Raw genomic sequence first — 19466 nt, 5'->3', positions numbered from 1 at the left:
CAGAGGATAGCAAGGGCACATAAGAAAGCCATCTTAAGTGAACAGTGCAAAGAAGTGAAAGAAAACAGTAGAATGGGAAAGACTAGAGATCCCTTTAAGAAAACTGGAAATACCAAAGAACATTTCATGCAAAGATGGGCACAATAAAGGACAAAAATGGCAAGGACCTAACAGAAGCAGAAGAGATTAAGAAGAGGTGGCAAGAATATACAGAAGAAATGTACAAAAAAGCTCTTTTAATGACCCAGATAACCATGATGGTGTGGTCACTCATCAAGAGCAAGACATCCTGCAGTGTGAAGTCAAGTGGGCCTTAGGAAGCATTGCTACAAACAAAGTTAGCAGAGGTGATGGAATTCCGGCTGAGCTATTTCAAATCCTAAAAGATGATGCTGTGAAAGTGCTGCAAATTCGGAATACTCAGCAGTGGCCACAGGACTGGAAAGGGTCAGTTTTCATTCCAATCCCAAAGAAAGGCAATGCCAAAGAATGGTCAAATTACTGTCAATTGCTCATTTCACATGCTAGCTCAAGATTATGCGCAAAATCCCTCAAGCCAGGCTTCAAGAGTACGTAAACGGAGAACTTCCAGATGTACTAGCTGGATTTAAGGCAGAGAAACCAGAGATCAAATTGCCAACATAACATACAGTGAATCATAGAAAAAGAAAGGAAATTCCAAAAAAAAAAAGAAATCTACTTCTGCTTCACTGACTACACTAAAGCCTTAGATTGTGTGGATCACAACAAACTGTGGACTATTCTTGAAGAGATAGTAATACCAGGCCACCTTACCTGCCTCCTGAGAAACCTGTAAATAAAACAAAAAGCAACAGTTAGAACTGGGCATGGAACAACAGACTGGTTCAAAATTGGGAAAGGAGTACGTCAAGGCTATACACTGTCACCCTGCTTATTTGACTTATATGCTGAGTACATCATACAAAATGTTTGGCTGGATGACTCACAAGCTGGAATCAAGATTGCCAGGAGAAATATCAACAACCTCAGATATGCAGATGATACCCCCTAATGGCAGAAAGTGAAGAACTAAAGAGCTCCTTGATAAAGGTGAATGAGGAGAGTGAAAAATCTGGTTTAAAACTCAACATTCAAAAAATGAAGATCATGGCATCTGGTCCCATCACTTCACAGCAAATAGATGGGGAAAAAGTGGAAACTGTCAGATTTCATTTTCTTAGGCTTCAAAATCACTGTGGACAGTGACTGCAGCTGTGAAATTAAAAGATGCTTACTCCTTGGAAGAAAAGCTATGACAAACCTAGATGCCATATTCAAAAGCAAAGACATCAATCGACTGACAAAGGTCTGTCTAGTCAAAGCTATGGTTTTTCCAGTAGTCATGTGTGAGCTGGACCATAAAGAAGGCTGATTGCTGAAGAATTAATGCTTTTTAAGTGTGGTGTTGGAGAAGACTCTTGAGAGTCCCTTGGACAGCAAGAAGATCAAACCAGTCCATCCTAAAGGAAACCAACCCTGAATATTCACTGGAAGGTCTCATGCTGAAAGTGAAGCTCCAATACTTTGGTCACCTCATGCAAAGAGCTGACTCATTGGAAAAGACCCTAATGTTAAGAAAGATTGAAAGCAGGAGGAGAAGGGGCCGACAGAGGATGAGATGGTTGGATGGCATCGCTAACTCAATGGACATGAGTTTGAACAAACTAAGGGAGATGATGAAGGACAGGGAAGCCTGGCATGTTGCAGTTCATGGGGTCCCAAGAGTCGGACACAACTTAGCGACTCAACAACAACAATCAAGTCACAAAACATAAAAATGTTGTGGGTGTTTACAGCTTCTTTTAAAAAGGCATTGTTTGCATTAAAAGTATGTCTTCTAATTTCCAAAATATGGAAAATTTGGGTTAAAAGATAATGGGGGAAACAGGAAAGCACTGGAAGCAACTGGAAAAGTATGTATATACATACCACAGTCTTTTTTGTTTTCAGACTTTTAAATATGTGGAAGAACACGCACATTGTGTTTCCAGTTCTGACTTTGCCCAGATGCCTATGTGACTTTCACAAGTCAGTTTCCCTCCCTGGGTCTTCAAGTTGTCATCACCAAAATAAAACAAGAGAGTAAAAAAAAAAGCCAGCACTTGTTACACCAGGGAGCCTACCTAAGCAGCAAAGAATGTCCCTTCCAGCTCCAACATTCTATGATTATTACTGTTAAAAAATACATTGACTGTGTTATTTTGTACAGATTAATTACATAGGGTGTTGCTTTTTTCCCCCTCTTGCATTTTTGTTTGTTTGTTAAAAGGATGTTGGTAGGTAGTTTTGCTAAATGGTGCTTTATCTGCTTAAAATTTCTGGTGTGAAGTGACTGACATTTCTAGTGTCTACCAGTTAAATTTTGAAAGGCTCTGATGCTGGTTGACGTTTTAGTTGAGTCAAAACCCTCCTCAGGTGGGTTTACCATGGGTGGTCATTGTTCCTAAAAGGAAGTTATGACTTGGCTCAGCAAGCCCGTAGTAGAGAACACAGTCATTTCAGAGCTGCGGCCAGTGAGACAGGGGACTGGATGGGGAAACAGAAGTGTGCTATATGGTTTTCAAGAGAGAAAAGGAACTTGCCGTAAGGGATTGTTGATATGTGAAGATAAAATTATGCTGAAGCCCTCCAAATCCTGTGAATGCTAAAGACCCCATTGCTATCCGAAACTACTCTCTGGAAAGGAAACGTGACTTGAACTCTCCTGCTGTCTTGGACAAGGGCCCAGAGGGTGAGAAGGAAAAACCAACAACTGAGTAAAAGGGATGAGAGAGAATGCCCCCATGGACGCCACTGTAAAATCCTCGGTTAATACTTCCAGGACAGAAGCAGCAAACTCATGAAGGTGACCCATGTAGAAGTAGAGAATTCCAGCCTAAAAGGTCAGCCACCATGCTAAAACCTTACAATAAAGTCAACAGGTTTATCATGGGTTGAACCTTAGAATAAAGCAGTTCCTTGGCTTGTTTACCACAACACTTCTTTCAGAGCTTCTACTTGAGGAATTGGGGTGGAGCAAAGAATAAAAAATATCCTTTCTGAGCTTGCCTCACATCTAGCTTGAAAGTAGAATGTATTTATTGGAACTGCTGACTGGTAAGGCCACCAGTTTACGCGGTTTTCGGCGAGCTTTCCGAGTCCAAGCAGTCCAAGCAGGGGTATGGTCTACTTGTCTGTGTGACAATCCTGCACAGACATTCACACACACACATGAACACACACACACCTGCCTCATTCATCCCTCTCGGTCAGTGTTTCTCAGTCTCCGAACTCTCGATATTTTGGTCTAGATAATTCTTTGCTATGGGCCTGTCCTGTGACTTGTAGGATGGTTGGCAGCAGCCCTGTACCCCTTCCTCCCCTCCTTGCCTCCTCCCTTCCCCCACCAGATATATTAATAAGAACCAACAATGTCTCCAAACAGTGCCAAGAGTCTCCTGGGGAACAAAATTTCCCTTGGTGAGAATCACTGCTTGAGGCTGAGATGAGGACATTTAGCGAAGGGGAAGAGAAGACTGTGACCTTTCCCGTGGAAGAGAGAGTGAGCAAAGATGCAGATACTTCTTTTTTAAGCCATTCTGTTTATGGATGTTATTCACAGATGCCTACAAGTGTTTTCAGGAAACCAGTCTTATTCTAAGCAAGCCAGTGTTACAAATACCATTTTAAACTGTAACTTAGAACTGCTTTTCCAGAGAATGTCTTATTGGATTCAAATATCTGTCTTGAAGAATGCTACTGATTCAGTCATCGTTTTTATCACTTGTGGTACTTCCCCGTGGAGAGCATCAAGTGATGTTTTGCTTTTGTCCCCAAAACTTTGCAAATTACTCTGAAACACTGTTGAAAACACATTTTAGCAGAATGACTTTTTTTTTTTTTTTAACTGTGATCCTCAAAGAATCCACCTTGTCTACTAGCTAGGAGAGCAATTCTCTTTATTCTGAATGTAACTGAGATAGAGTTATCTAGATCCATTTTACTATGTGGCTATATAGATGTAAACTATTTTGCCACCAGCACAACTGTAACTTGCAGGCAACAATGACCTTGCTGAATAAACTTATGACCAAAGCTCATAACTTCAGAGTGACTAAGAAGTAATGTATCTTAACCTGAAGCTTAAGGATACACCCTTACTTAGGGTTTACTTGTATTTTGCTCCTAAAGAATAGGAAACCACCATAAATGGTGAGGTTGTGTGTGTGTGTGTTGGTAGCAGCACTCCAAGCCCCCTCCTTCTACAATTTATTTAAACCATCATTTACTGAACACTGATTAGGGGCCAGGATTTGTGCCAATTTTAAGCAGATTTGTATTTTGAAAAAAAAAATCAGCTGTATATCTTTTTAAATTGTGTTGTAATGAATACTTTCTCCATTATTTTGATATTAGTGAAGATTACCACAAAATTACTGTTTTTTTCCAGCTATAAATTTTAGGACAGAAATCAAGAAATAGGAGAGGGACTCTATAAAAGGAAGGCTGGGTTTTTATAAAGCCAAACATCCAGCTTTATCAGATTACAGTATGTGGGGAGAATTCTGTTCCCTATTGTTTCACTATTTGTAGACAAGTAGGCAAAAAAAAAAAAATGCTCTTGAGCTAAATTTTTATTTTCAGCTGGATGGATGGCAGGCCCAAGAACATTGCAGGTAAATTCTCAAAACGTGTAATTTCAGAGAGTTTCTGGGAAAAAATATATACTTTCTGGCCTATAAGTGAGTCATCATCGTTTTCTGAATTTGCTACTGATTTACAAGAAATATGTTAAATATAAGTAAATAGGGATAACATGAATATTGCTAGTGCATTTAAGCGTCTTAACTTTAATTCTTACTCGCTTTTAGATTCTATCTTCTGTGTTAGGTGCTGGGCCTCTAATCTGGTGTCAATTTACTTGGCTGCATAGGAGTTATGTAAAATCATCCAAGTGATATAGGCCAGGTGTTCACAACTGTATGCATCAGGGATTACACTGAAAGCTTTCCAAGAGTAGGTGGCTCTGACCTATAGCAGGCGGGACAAAGACAGTGCGGGGGCCTACTCTCAGTGTCCCTTAGGCGAGTTTTCTCCACAGACTCATCAACCTCCTCGAGGCTCCCTGCACCCCCGGGGCCCAGTCACGTCCCCTCTCCCCAGTCATCTGAAAGAACTGTCCCTGGCCCCCAACGCACTGAAATGCAGGGTTTGAGGCCACACAACGGCCTTCACGCTCTTCCACTGCCGAGCGCCCTCCTAGGAGCTGCTCTGTGGGCCCCCTCCTCCAGCACCAGCTCGTCTGAGCAGTACAAAGCCCCTGGAAGCTCAGAACATGACTTCTTGAAGCTTTCCAACCTCAGCTCTACGTGTCACAGAAAATAGTACCTTTGCCCCCTTTACCGGTGTTATTTTTAAAACCTCCCTTGCTCTTCCTCTCATTCTTTTCATGCTGTTTCAATTCTCATTTCTTGGTTATTGTTTTCTAAGGAGGGAGAAGAAACAGATTGAAAACCAATTAGAGGATATTAGAGAAGCAAAGACGATCCATTAGAGGCGAGTACAAGAGGAGGATGATCAGTATTAGTTCTGGAACAAAGCTGCTGCTGCCAGACAGAAATCATTGTTTGGGGTGGGAATGCATGGCTGCAATCAGAGCCACGGAGGGGCCCGAGTCTCAGCAACATGTTCCCAGCACTGGCGCCAGCATCCCCGTCCTCCTGTCACTCATGGCTCTCGTGCCTTCGTACAAAGGCTGCTCAGACATTAGTTGAGGAAGCACAGACAATTGTTATGGGTTGAAACATGCTGAACTCCTAACCGCTAATATCTCAGAATATGACCTTATTTTTCTATTATTAAGTGCAGATGTAATTAGTTAAGATGAGCTCACCCCGGAGTAGGGTGGGCCTGTGATCCAAAATGACCTGTGTTCTTAAAAAAGAGGAAATTTAGATATGGATATTCACAGACAAGAAGAATACCACTAGAAGGTTGGAGTCACGCTTTAATAAGCCAAGGAACTATCAGAAACTAGAAGAGAGGGTTGGAAAAATCCTTCCCATTGCCTTCAGAGGAATTAAGGACCTGCTGACACCTTGATTTCAGACTTCCAGTTTTCAGAACCACGAGAGAGTACATATTTGTTTAAACCACCTAGTCTGTGGTAACTGGTTAAAAGACAGGCCAAGACAACTAATACTACAACGTAGCAATGATGGAGCTGTCTTGCTTTTGACTAGGGATCTCCCTGCATGGGTACTGGCTTTGATGCAGCTAAGAAATGTGCACCATTCAATCCAAACACCTAGAATGAAACCCATGTGTGTTGATAACAGACATACACATGTAGGGACATAAATAAAAACACACTGCAACAATTTCTAGGAAACTCCATAAAAATAATAATTGCTGAAGCTACCTGTTCCGGCTCTCATGTGCATGTGCACTCAGTCATACCCGACTCTTTGTGATCCCATGGACTGTGGCCAACCCGGTTCCTCTGTCCATGGGATTCTCCAGGCAAGAGTACTGGAGAGGGTTGCCATTCCCTGCTGCAGGGGATCTTCCCAACCCAGGGACCAAACCCGTGCCTGCTGCATTGCAGCAGGTGGATTCTTTACTGCCGAGCCACCAGGGAAGCCTCTATGGCTATCATAACCAAATGATAAAAATCTGTGGTTTTCCTGGTCTTTTTAAATGTCAGAGGAGCTATATTCCCACGTACCTGGACAATTTCATGAGCTGAGCCCTCCAGGTCACCCCCTTCTATAACTCAACACTACCGGCAGATTCTTTACAGTCTGAACCACCAGGAAAGCCCATAAGTCAGCTCAACCAACATTTATTAACATGACCATGTATCAAGAATTCTTAGCAAGGGCAGTAGAATAAAGCATCAGACACAATCTCAGTCCTTAAGTAGCTTACTGTATAGTAACTAATAAGGCAGAATTCTAGAAGAATCCTTCATCTATCAACCTATAAGACACTCTGTCCAATCATAGCCAAGAATGTTCAAGATTCTTAGTTATAGGCGATAGAAACACAACTCAAGTTGGCTTAAACAAACAAAACCCTGTGTTTTTGGAGGGTGAAAATATGACTTGGTGTAATAGTCAGGATTCTTCAGAGAAAGAGAATCAACAGGAGAGAGAGAAACAGAAAGAGAAAAGGCAGGGGAAGAGTGGAGGAAAGGAAGGCGAGAGAGACAGACAGAAGAGATTTCTTTAAGGATTTTGCTCATGTGATTGTGGGGTAATTTGTAGGGCAGGCTGGCAGGCTGGAAAATGAGGTAAGAGTCTTGAATCCAAATTCTGCAGGGCAGTAGTCTGGAAACTCAAGCAAAGTCTCTGTGTTGTAGTCTTGAGAAGAATTCCTTCTTGGGAAACCTATTTTTGTTCTTAAGGCTTTCAACTGATTGGATGAGGCCCACTCATATTATGGAAGGTAATCTGATTTAACCAAAGTCTGTTAATTTAAATGTTTTGTGGTTGTTGTTCAGTTGCTAAGTCTTGTGCAACTCTTTGAGGCCCCATGGACTGCAGCACGCCAGGCTCCTCTGTCCTTCACTATCTCCTGGAGTTTGCTCAGATTCATGTCCACTGAGTCAGTGATGCCATCCAACCATCTCATCCTCTGCCGCCTCTTCTCCTGATGTCTGTCAATCTTTCCCAGCATCAGGGTCTTAGCCAACAAGTTGGCTTGTTGCATCAAGTGGCCAAAGTGCTAGAGTTTCAGCTTCTGAATCAATCCTTGCAATGAATATTCAGGGTTGAGTTCCTTCAGGACTGACTGGGTTGATCACATTTTAAAGATACCTTCACATAGACATCTAGACTGGTGTTTGACTAAACAACCGGGCAAAGCCTAAAGAAGCTGACAGAAAGTTAAGCACCACAAATGGAGTGCAATCCAGGGAGTGTCCCAAAGTTATCAGGAAAATCCACCCCTCCCATCTTCCTTGGTGAAGACTTTGACTGGCTTATCTTCCAGTTCACTGGGGAACCAATCACTGTGACTGTGGGGAACGGGGAGTCAGGCTGCTGTGTTTAAGAAGGGGTGTTGAGCAGGTATCAGGAGCTGTTCAACTAGAAGTACCTCACCCATCAAGGGCATGGGGAGTGTGGTTTTGAAGCAAAAGAAAACATTTTGTGCAAATCCAGTCCTTGGGTACTTAAAGGTATGAAGGAGAAGGGAGAAAGAAGAGACCCTTTGGGAAAAATGAGTGGTTCTTGCAGGATTGTCCTATATGCTCCTGCCACTGGAGGTGGGTAGTTATATCAGTGCTCTCACCAGAGACCATATGCAATTAACAGACTTACATTACATTAGCTAGATCTACACAACCTTTGAATCTCATAAAATTTTCCTTTGAGGAAAAATTTAATTTTTCTCATTGATTTGAAGTCAGTAATTTCTGTTCCTCCGAGCACAGAATTGCTTTTAATTATAAATGCATGACATTTAAAATTATTTAAATACAAATATTTTTACACCAAGGGGTGTGGAATGCAGGGTGTGGGATGTGGGGATGGAAGCAATGAATTTTTTCCTGTGCAGAAACTCTGCTGGAAAAATATTTTCCCTTAGTCATCGTTCCGAAAAATTATTCCTCTCAGGGATGCTTGTTATTTAAAATTAAATGGAATTGGCATTTAGAGATTCTTTGAATAATTTAGCTGGACTTGTTTCAGTGATTACATAATGGTTGCAAATGGGTCAAGGTCCCAGTTACATTGGGGAATTAATAAATGTTATCTGTTTATGTGGTCATTATTCACCTGCCTCCCCTCACCCTCATCTGCTTTCACCATCACGGCTGTTATCCGACTCCTCTCCACACTGGAAGCTCCTTGAGGACAAAAACTCTCACTCCCAGGGTGGTCTCTGAAGAGTGTACTGCCTAGGTGCATGGTGAGCTTCACTCAACATTGATATCTGGGCAGCCTGGGCTGTTAGGAAGTCAGAGTTCTGTGAATCCTCAGGGAACAAAGCTCCTGTTTTTTTAAGAACAAATGTCAACAACACTGTAACAACAGCTTTACAAATTTCTTGATGTACAACCGCCACTGTTAGCAGCCATGGACAAGTCTTACATGCAGCTAATGTCTGCCTTCCCTTGTAGCTCAGTCGGTAAAGAATCCGCCTGCAGTGCAGGAGACCCGGGTTTAATCCCCTGGGTTGGGAAGATCCCCTAGAGAAGGGAATGGCTACCCACTCCAGTATTCTTGGGCTTCCCTCATGGCTCAGCTGGTAAAGAATCCGCCTGCAATGCAGGAGACCTGGGTTCAATTCCTGAGTTGGGAAGATCCCCTAGAGAAGGCAGAGGCTACCCACTCCAGTATTCTGGCCTAGAGAATTCTATGGACTGTATAGTCCATGGGGTCACAAAGAGTCAGACATGACTGAGCGCCTCTCACTTCACTTCACTTCACTTCACCATGTGCCAACCCAGAATAGCATTGTTAGGAGTTCGCAAATGCCATTGCTAATCTGAATACAATGCTGCAAAATGGGTTAATATTGTTTCCATTTTACATGTGAGATTTCCAGAGGCAAGGTAACATCCCAAGGTCACGGCACTAAGAGACCAATCTGGAAGCCTGAGTCGTTCAGCTCCAAAGCCCATACTGACCCCCTGATGTGTTCCAATGTCATCTAGCAGTTTGGCATTCATTTCTCAAAAACTGACAATATTTCAATTCTGCCTCCCTAACCTGACAACTTGGATCACAACCCCGTGCTTCCTATATTATTTCTGCCCTCACTTCAGTATCTCTGGGGTACCTCACATTCCACCTGAGCAAAACTGAATTAGACACGGCTCCTGAGGTTCCAGTCTTCAACTCAATCAAGTTAGTTGCTTAGAGACGTAGGATCCTCGATTTTTCCCTTTATCTCTCTTTTCCAAAAATTGGTTACCAAGTCCTACAGATCCTTTCTGTCACATGCACACACACACATACAGTGCAGATCTACTCCAGGATTTTCATTTTGTCAGAGTTCTAAGTGTTCTCTCCTTCACAGCTCCAGCAAAGTACGTTTTTTCTAAAATGCATTTTTAATCCCATCACTCTTGCTTTTAAATTCACAGGATAAGGTCAGATCCCTTAGCCAGGCATAGGCGACCCTGTGCTCCTCCCACCCCACTAGTCCCTACCATAACCTTGACTCCTTAACCCATTCTCACCTACTATGTGTTTGGAATTCTTGCTTTCACATCTGCTGAACTTCCGTGCTCTTTTTCCACGTGGTCTTTTCCATTCACACAGCGAACCCAAGTTCAAATGTCAGCCGTGCTGTAGAACCTGCCCTGACTTCTCTGGAAACCTTGGTTGCCCTGCACTTCTACGGCTGCAGACACACACCTTGGAAATAAAAACACACACCTTTGCACTTGGAGTGACTAACAGTGCACCTCTTTGCCCTACCAGAGCGAGAACCCTATATGAGCAAAGATCCAGCATCATCTGTGCTCGGAACGCAGACCTCGCGCACCGTTTGTCTCTGGTGTGGGACAGATCCTCAGTGAACATTGCTGGGCTGAGCTTAACTGAAGTGCATCTGAGGAATGAGGGGCCCACCTTCCAGCCGTGTGCTTGTCATTTAAAAATCTCCTCGCAGTTAAGCTGAGGCCTGAGCAAAAGAGGTAAGATTTCAACATTCGTCATTTCTGTGACCTCAATTTTTTTTAGTTCCCTTTTCCTACCAGTAACAGTCTCTCTTCTTGTTTTAGATTCCCAGTGACCTCCTACATTTCTGTTCTGATTTCGCCAAATCAGGAAAGACCTAGAACCATCACTTGTATTCTAGCTGAAACCCCCAGTTCTGCGGTACACTCACTGGGATCCTGGGCAAATTCTTTCTTTTTTCTTTTCTTTTGTGAGCTCACATTCTTCGGAAATGTTCTTCCTAAGCATGAGGCTTAGGTTTTAAGAGACATTTTTTCAGAGAAGATTTGCATTTCTCCTATCGAGGACCTGGGAGACTATGAACTTGCTGCCACTTTTAAACTCAAAATTTGCCCTTTTTTTGATGGCTACAATGGGTTACCTGGTAGGATTGAGCTTAGGCATTTTTCAAAAAATAATTTATTTTGGGTGCGCTGGGTCTTGGTAGTTTCTAAAAGGCTGCACAGGCTTTTCTCTAGTTGCAAGGATCAGGGGTACTGTAGTCTCGGTGCACGGGTTGGGTTCTCATTTCAGGGGCTTCTCTCGTTGCAAAGCACAGGCTCCAGGGCACGTGTGCTTCAGGAGCCGCAGCGTGTGGCCTCAGGAGTTTGGCGCCCGGACTCTAGAGCAAGGCTCAACTGTCAACACTCAGGCTCATGGGCCCAATTGCTCTGGGGCACGTGGGATCTTCCCGGACCAAGGATCGAACCCGTGTTCCCTGGACTGGCAGGCAGATTCTTAACCACTAGACCACCAGGGAAGCCCCTGGGCAAATTCTTGACCTGTCTGAAATGGGTTTCTCATTTATAACATGGAGAGGATAGTACCTGCCTCCTAGGGTTGTCACAGAGATGCAGTAAGAAATTCTAAGTAAAGCTTTAGCACAACCCCAGAAACATAGTAATGGCTCAATTAATGTTAAAAGAAAACTGCCTTATTTACACTGGTAGTTCTTCCCAAAGCATTTACTTCAGAGGTTCAAAAGCGAGGGGGATATATGTATGTTGAGGTTTGACAGAAAACAACAAAATTCTGTAAAACAATGATCCTTCAATTAAAAAATAAATTAATTAAAAAAATAATGAAGATCAGATTCTTCAAAAGGAGGAAGGTTCCTATTTCAAAAAGTAATAAAGTAGCCCAAATGGGTATCAAAGTTATCATTAAAATGTTTTGTAGTGGCAACGAAAAAAAAATGCTGTTCGACTGTGGGATGAATTACCTATTAAAGAAATCTATTTGTTCAGCTGATGTGTACTGTTAACTTCCTTGGTGTCTTGCTTCACACGTGGGAACAGAGAGGAAAGACTGGCTCCCGGACCGGGGTGGGGTGGGGTCTCCCGCCTCTGTGGTCGGGGCAGCGGTAAGGGGGTCTGCACAGGGTTTAGAGGAGGGCAGCTGGTACGGCCTCAGGAGGGTGCTGAGGGCAGGTTTCTCAAAGAAGGGGCCCGCGGGGGCTGACAGCAGTCAGATGAGGGCAGGCTTGCCAAGGAAACTGGAGCAAAGGGATGGCAGTCAGACAGGCTCTGATGGAAGAGGACAAATGACCAGTTGTTGGGCTCAGCTGTACCCCGGCCACGTGCAAGAGCAGGTGAGTTGGAAAGATAGTCTAGAAAGATATGCAAGTGGCCAAATCCTCAGGAGCAAGAGCAAGTGGGTGGGGAAGGTGTGGGCTGCAGTTCTTCTCGCTCAGTAAATCTCAACTGAGTTTTGCATATTGGAACCACCAGAAGCTTTTAAAAATACCCAAACCTAGGTCCCTAGACAATTACACATAAATCAGTATGGAGGTACTGAAGCATCGTTTTTTTAAAGCTTCCAAACTGATTTTCGTTTGCAGTCAAAATTGAGAACTACTCTATAATCTAGCCCCTGAAACCACACCAACCCAAACTGGGCTGGAAACGTAACTTAAGAGAACTGGAGTGAAACTGAAACCATATCTGATCCTACCCCTCCCTGTATTTTCTCAATTAACTTAATGATTGACTTCTTATTGTGGTAAAATGCATGTATCATAAAATTAATCATTCTTACCATTTTCAAGTGTACAGTTCAGTGGCATTAGGTACACTCCCATTATTGTGCAATCATCTTCATCACCATCCATCTCCAGAAATTTTCATTATCTCCAAATGAAACTCTACTTCCATTAAACAGCAATTCCTTGCCACAGTGAAGCCGAGCTAGACCTTCAGAGAGGTTCATTGTTTGTTAGGGGTGAAGGAGTGGCCTTTGATTCTGATCAGTCACTGGATACAAGGAACTACAGGAAGAGGCTATGACTGAGGGCGGAGACAGCTCCCTTCAGCCCAGGCAATTCTAAACAAGGCAGACAGTGGAAGGCTGCTGGCTACCAGCACTTCTGGCATTTGGAGAAATAAGGCCTTTACTCCTACAAGGAGATGTGGGTGACATGTTGCACCAGTCACCACATCCCAAAGAGGTCTCCTCCTGATTGCTTTGGCCTCCTGGTGCTGGGGTGCCATGGGCACGTTACTATAATTAAGAAAGGAAGCAACCTACACTTTCTAGGCCCACCCCATCCCTTCCCTTCTTCACCTTCCACTTTGCCATCCCTGGTCCTTCTTTTCCTCACTCACAACCTAGTAACAATCCTGTTGCCCTTCTGTTGAAGACGGCAGTTTAAGTCTTAGATCAGAGTTCCTGCCACTTCAAGCCTCTTGCTGCCCAAGACACAATGAGCAGGAATGGAAGTAGAAAGCGGTTGCCCAAATCCTGGGGACTGGGTGGATGGGGTGAAGGTATAGCAGAGGGATGCTGGGATAAAATACTTAGGCACAGAGAACCCCAGGCCAGGAGCGTGGATTCAGATACCGAGGGGCAGATAACAAACCAAATAAGCAGGTACATGATGAGAAAGTTAGGACCAAAAAGGATGATAGTTAAATTATACTTGGCATTAGGGACATAAGCATTGACCTTAGTTTTCGCATGTTGAAGAAACGGCAAAATGAGAAGACAAAAATACAAAGTTAGTATTTATGTCAGTGGCTCAGAGGGTAAAGCCTCTGCCTGTGATGTGGGAGACCCAGGTTCAATCCCTGGGTCGGGAAGATCCCCTGGAGAAGGAAATGGCCTGTATTCTGGCCTGGAGAATCCCATGGACAGAGGAACCTGGTGGGCTACAGTCCACAGGGTCGCCAAGAGTTGGACACGACTGAGTGACTACACACTACACTATTACGATGCGCAATAGTTCAGTATGTAATAAAATGTGTTAAATATGTTAAATATTTTAAAATATGTTAAAATTAAATCCTATCTCAAGCTTCATTTGATTAGAACAGCAAGTGCTTATATACAAATGAAGGGCTTCATAAACTGTAAGATAACATGAAGACACCTATAACTTGGAGATCTGCTCACATCCTCAAAACATCAGAGGGTATGTCTTGCCGTGCGTCCTCTTTTGGGCTGAAGGACACTGCACCTTTGGGTCCTTCCTGTGGCCCCCTTGGCTCTCACAGATGCACAACCCATGTATTGAGTCCCTAACTCTAAACTCCGGGACTTCTTTCTCATAAAAACTTTTTCTTAATAACCTAACCTGTGCATCGTAACTATATTCTGTGACTTTTCTCCTACAAATAGTTTTTAGACAATTTGAATAATTGGATTTATGAACATTTCTATTCTGAATCCTTAGGTAATCCACTCCACTTCAGCTTTAACTGAAGTCCACTACCTTAGGGTCTTCCCAAGGTCTTTACGTCATCTGAAGTTAGACTCCATCTGGAAAGCTCAGTAGTTCTTCTTTTTTTTTTTTTTGCTGAGAAGGCATGATTTATTTGAAAATTGTTTAATATAATCCAAATGGAGGAACAAAAGGTATTCTTCCTTTCCCTTTTGGGTCCTGTGGTTCTAAAACACAATTTCTCCCCAGCCCCACCCCACCCATCGCATCCCCACTCTCACCTAAAACTAAATTACCCCATCAGAGAGATTAGGAAAATATACTAGTGATTGAAAAATATTTCACCTGCACAGTATTTCCATTTGGGCCCTATTTCATTTCTGAGTGTCATTTCCATTTCTGGTTCTGACACTGTCTGTACTCTCTATATCCTCAGAGTAAGGGAGCATAACACTTCTCTGGGGAAACTCACTCAAAATAAACCTCCAAATGCAAATTCTCTGAAAAAATAACAGGATTATGCACTCAAAAAAAAAAATAAAGTTTTGATATTTCCTCTAGGCTAGAGTCTCTTTTCTCTTAGGACAATCATATGGGAATTGAATGACTTCTTTGGTTGGATTACAGTCTTTATCCTCATCACCATGATTATCGCTATTAAGTTTTTAGTGTACATTTTTGTAATTCAATCTTGGAAATGGTTCTTAGAGTTTTCATGATCATTTCCTTAATTATTTCCTTTTTTTCGGGCTTTTATGAGGACATTAGCTTTGTCCTTTCTTTTAACTGCCTGCAAATCAGGACTTAAATTTTATTATCAAGTAGCTGAGTGGAAAATCCCTCTCCCGGACTCTTGGTGAGGCCACATAAGAAGCCTCTGAGGATGCGCTATGTCATCGCAGAGCTAAGTCGGAGCCCGGGATCTGAGCCGGTTCTCCTCTTTGTGCACACATTAGTATAACAGCTCATAAAGACTTTAGCAAACATCACCCTACCTTTCCACTGTTTTGCCTCACTGTTTCCGTAGTGTGGCCCAAACTACAAATCGAATCTCATCTCCTCTTGTCTATCAGTTCTTCACCCTTGGCCAGCTGTTCTGGGTGGTTCCTTAGTTCTTACCGTCAATCTCTAGCAGTTCTTGGGATGCTCTGAGCTAGCATGGACCACTATAAACACATTTCTCATAGGGATCAATGGCATTTCCCAAGAAACATGAAACTCCTCCACGGAGAACCAAAAAGGTAAAACACTGTTGTGAGTTTTCATGCATCCCAATCCATTTTTCTTCCATCATTCTTTCTTCCTTTCCCTCCATCAAGGAGAAGTTATTACATAGAGATAAATAATGTCATCCTCAGAAGAAACAATTCCCAATTACCTAACTTCTAACTTACTCTGTGACTGGGTTACAGTTTTATCTGAAAGCAAAGGAAGACTCTTTGTTCTTTTAAAGTTCTTTTTATCCAGACAATTCTTGCCTAAAACGATGGGAGTTGGCAGAATGGAAATAAGCATAACACAACATTGCAAATCAACTACAATCCAACATGATAAAAATAAATACATGAGAATGCTTTAAAAAAGAATGAAAATAAGCAAGAAATAATCTCTCTTCTATCAGAGGCAGCAAAGCTGGCTCCCAATTCAAACAGCAGAACTGGTCTTGCTGTTAAGATTTAAAGAGTGCAACACTTTTGTTACTTGGCTCTGAAAGCACATGATGTGGACCGTAAAAACTTTTTTCGATGTTATGGCTTGCTTTTCAGATTGTAACTGTGATACAGAAATCATGCAAGGTTAAGCAAAGTCAAACCTAGGGTGCTGCAGGGCCAGTTCCACCCAGCTGTTCTGGGTGGTTCCTTAGTTCTCACCGTCAATCTTTTTTAGCACAGGGCTAAAAGTTGACAGTGAGAGATTAACACTGATAACTAGGGAAAACGGCCATCTAATAGTCAACAGGAAGTTAGAAAATAGAGGATAGACCCAGAGCCATTCAATTAATTCTGCCATACGGGTCTTCCCTGGCTGTGATTGCTTTCATCTGGGTGGCCAGTGCCGCATTGGTTCTCTGGCTTCAGCTTCTTAAAGGTACCACTTAGCACCTGGCAGTTCTTATACAGTAAATTGGTGCTTCTGCATCATCATCACCTTTATCACTGTCAAAATCATCATCAAATCAGCAATTCTTTTTCCAGGATGCAAAGCAAATCCTAATTTGCCAGATCCCATGAGACCTAAACTTTCAGTTGGATTTGATATCTTGTTTCCTTAGAAGTTTGTTGAGACAGTTTTCTGGAGTTGATACTTTACTGACTTTTCTGTAGTTTATTTCATATACCATCCACAGACTGTCTGCTATTGAAATCTGGGTACAAATACACTGTCCTACAAGCAGAAGGAGAGTATGGAGAGAAGCTAGGATATTTACTTGCCACAATCAGTTTTTTGCTCTCATGCAGTGGGAGGTAAGGAAGATGCTTAGGGCAGCGATCCCCAACCTTTTTGGTACAAAGGACCGATTTTGTGGAAGACAATTTTCCACAGACTGCAGGGTGGGTGTTAGGGGAAACGGTTTCAGTTTTGCTCACCACTCAACTCCTGCTGTGTGGCCCAGTTCCTAACAGACAATGAACCGGCACCAGTTCATGGCTCGGGGGTTGGGGACCCCTGGGTTAGGGGATAGGAAAACTGAAATATAGAAACCACAACAGGCAGCCTTTTCCGGGGGGGGGGGGGGTGCGGGGAATAGATAACTTGGCTCCAGTGGGCACTGTTTCCATATCTTATTACACCATTTAAAAAGACATAGAGTCCCAAAGAACTTTCAGATCTCATTAGTTTTAATTATTCAGTCCTGCCCATCAATGGCATTAAAAGAGAGCTACACAGGGAACTTTGTGAACCTGACAAGGGTCAACTACAAAAAATCCACAACTAATACCATATATGATGGTGAAAGGCCATATGCGTTCACCCTAAAATTAGAAAATAGACAAGGCTATCCATTCTTACCACTTCTGCTCAATACTGTACGGGAGACAGGAAAATTAGGCAAGAGAAAGAAACAGAGGCATCTAAGTTGAAAAGATAAAAGACATGCTCTTGTATATAGAAAATCCTAAGGAAGTTACTAAAAAAAAATACTAGAACTAACAAACAATATTAAGGTTATGGGATACAAGATCAATATACAAATGTCAATATATTTCTATACACTGGCAATGAACAATGTGAAACTAAGAAAATTTCATTTACAGTAACAGAAAAGAATAAAGTAGGAATAAATTTAACAAAATAAGTAAGAGATTTGTACACTGAAAACTTTTAAAACATCACTGGAAGAAATTAAAGAAGATCTAAATAAATGGAATTGACACCCTAGGTTCAAGGATTCCAAGACTTTATATTGTTAAAGTGGTGGTACTCCTTAAATTGATCTACAGATTTGATATAACACATATCAAAATTTTAGCTGGACTTTTTGCAGACATTTTCTCACACTCCTCCCATTTCAAAACTTATCACAAAGTTACAGCAATCAAGACAGTGTGATAGTGGCATAAGGACTGACATTTGGATCAACAGAACAAAACTGAGAATCCAAAAACAAACCCTCATGTGTATGGCCAACTGATTTTCTACAAAGGAGCTAACCAAGACAATTCAAAGGAACAACTAGATATCTACATACAAAAGAATGAAGTTGGATTCTGACCTTGCATTATATAGAATCATTACCTCAAAATGAATCAAAGACCTAAATATAAAAGTTAAAATTACAAAATTCTTAGAAGAAAATATAGGAATAAATCTTTGTGACCATAGATTGGGCAATAGTTTCTTAAATATGACACCCCAAAGCACAAACAACAACAAAAGAAGATAAATTGGACATCATCAAAATTAAAAATTTTGTGCTTCACTTCAACAAAGTAAAAAGACAACACATAGAATGGAACAAAATATTTGTAAATCACTTATCTGTTAAGGGACTTATACCAGAATACATAGAGAATTCTTAAAATTTAACAATAAAAATAAATCACCCAATTAAAAATAGGCAAAGGACTTTCTTCAGAGAAGATCTACAAGTGACCAGCAAATGCATGAAAAGATGGTCAACAACATTTGTCATTAAGAAAATGAAAATCAAAATCCTTTCATTCTGGAATCACTTCAGACTCACTAAGCCTATAATCAAAAATTTGGACAATCACAAGTGTCAGCAAGGATGTGGAAAAATTAGAGCCGTTATTCTCTGTGAGTGGAAATGTAAAATGATGAAGTCTTCTGAAAGACAGTCTCAGTTCCTCAAAAAATTAAACATAAGACTTACTATATAATTTGGCAATTCTAGTTGAAAATACACATTCACACAAAAACCTGTACACTAATATTCATAATAGCTAAAAAGTGGAAATAACCTAAATGTCCTGATGAATGGATAAGTAAAATGTAGCATATCCATAAATGGAATATTATTTGGCTGTAAAAAGAATGAATATGAATGAAACTTAAAGCATTATTCTGAGTGAAAGAATCCAGACACTGAAGGCCACTTCTTATATGATTCCATTTATATAAGACGTCCAGTGTAGGCAAATCCACAGGGATAGGAATTTGCTTAGTAGTTATTTGGAGAAGGGACACTGGGAAGTAACTATTATTGGGTATGGGGTCTCTTTGAGCTGATAAAAATGTTCTGGAATTTTGGCTGACAATTGTACAACTTTGTGAATATACTAAAAACATTGAATTGTATGCTCTGAAAGGGTAAATTTTTTGTTATGTGCATTGCATCTCAATAAACCTATTATAAAAAAGAAAGAAAAAAAGAGAGAGAGAAAGGATGAAAGGAGGTAAGGAAGGGAGGGAAGGAGGGAAGAAGAAAAAGAGAGCTACATAGATACTAATCTGTGATGGTTAGGTCACCATCATCCTTGACAGCTTCAATATTATCAGGTATTTAGATTTATTAGATTGTATTTAGTTGTGCTTTTTCTTTCTCTCATTCTTTTTTTTTTTTTAATATTGAGGTTTCAGTCCAAGTCATCCAGCCAAATAGATTCTCAAACATGTGTTTCCAACATATCAGAGTCCCTGGCCAAATGATCTGGATTCAGCTAGGAAATCGT

General features: G+C 41.5%; 1 long non-coding RNA gene across 1 annotated transcript in view; it reads right to left on the bottom strand.

Moving 5' to 3' along the window:
- The window catches only part of LOC122688266, a 47928-nt gene that overhangs the window by 24866 nt on the left and 3596 nt on the right, over positions 1–19466 (bottom strand). Inside the window, exon 4 of the long non-coding RNA XR_006339406.1 lies at positions 796–811. This is a non-coding gene — a long non-coding RNA (uncharacterized LOC122688266). The remainder of the gene's footprint in view (positions 1–795; positions 812–19466) is intronic.

The sequence above is a fragment of the Cervus elaphus genome, chromosome 33 (assembly GCF_910594005.1).
Source record: "Cervus elaphus chromosome 33, mCerEla1.1, whole genome shotgun sequence".
Lineage (NCBI taxonomy): Eukaryota > Metazoa > Chordata > Mammalia > Artiodactyla > Cervidae > Cervus > Cervus elaphus.
Note: the sequence above shows the minus strand (reverse complement) of the source record. Positions and strands in the feature narration are given on the sequence as shown.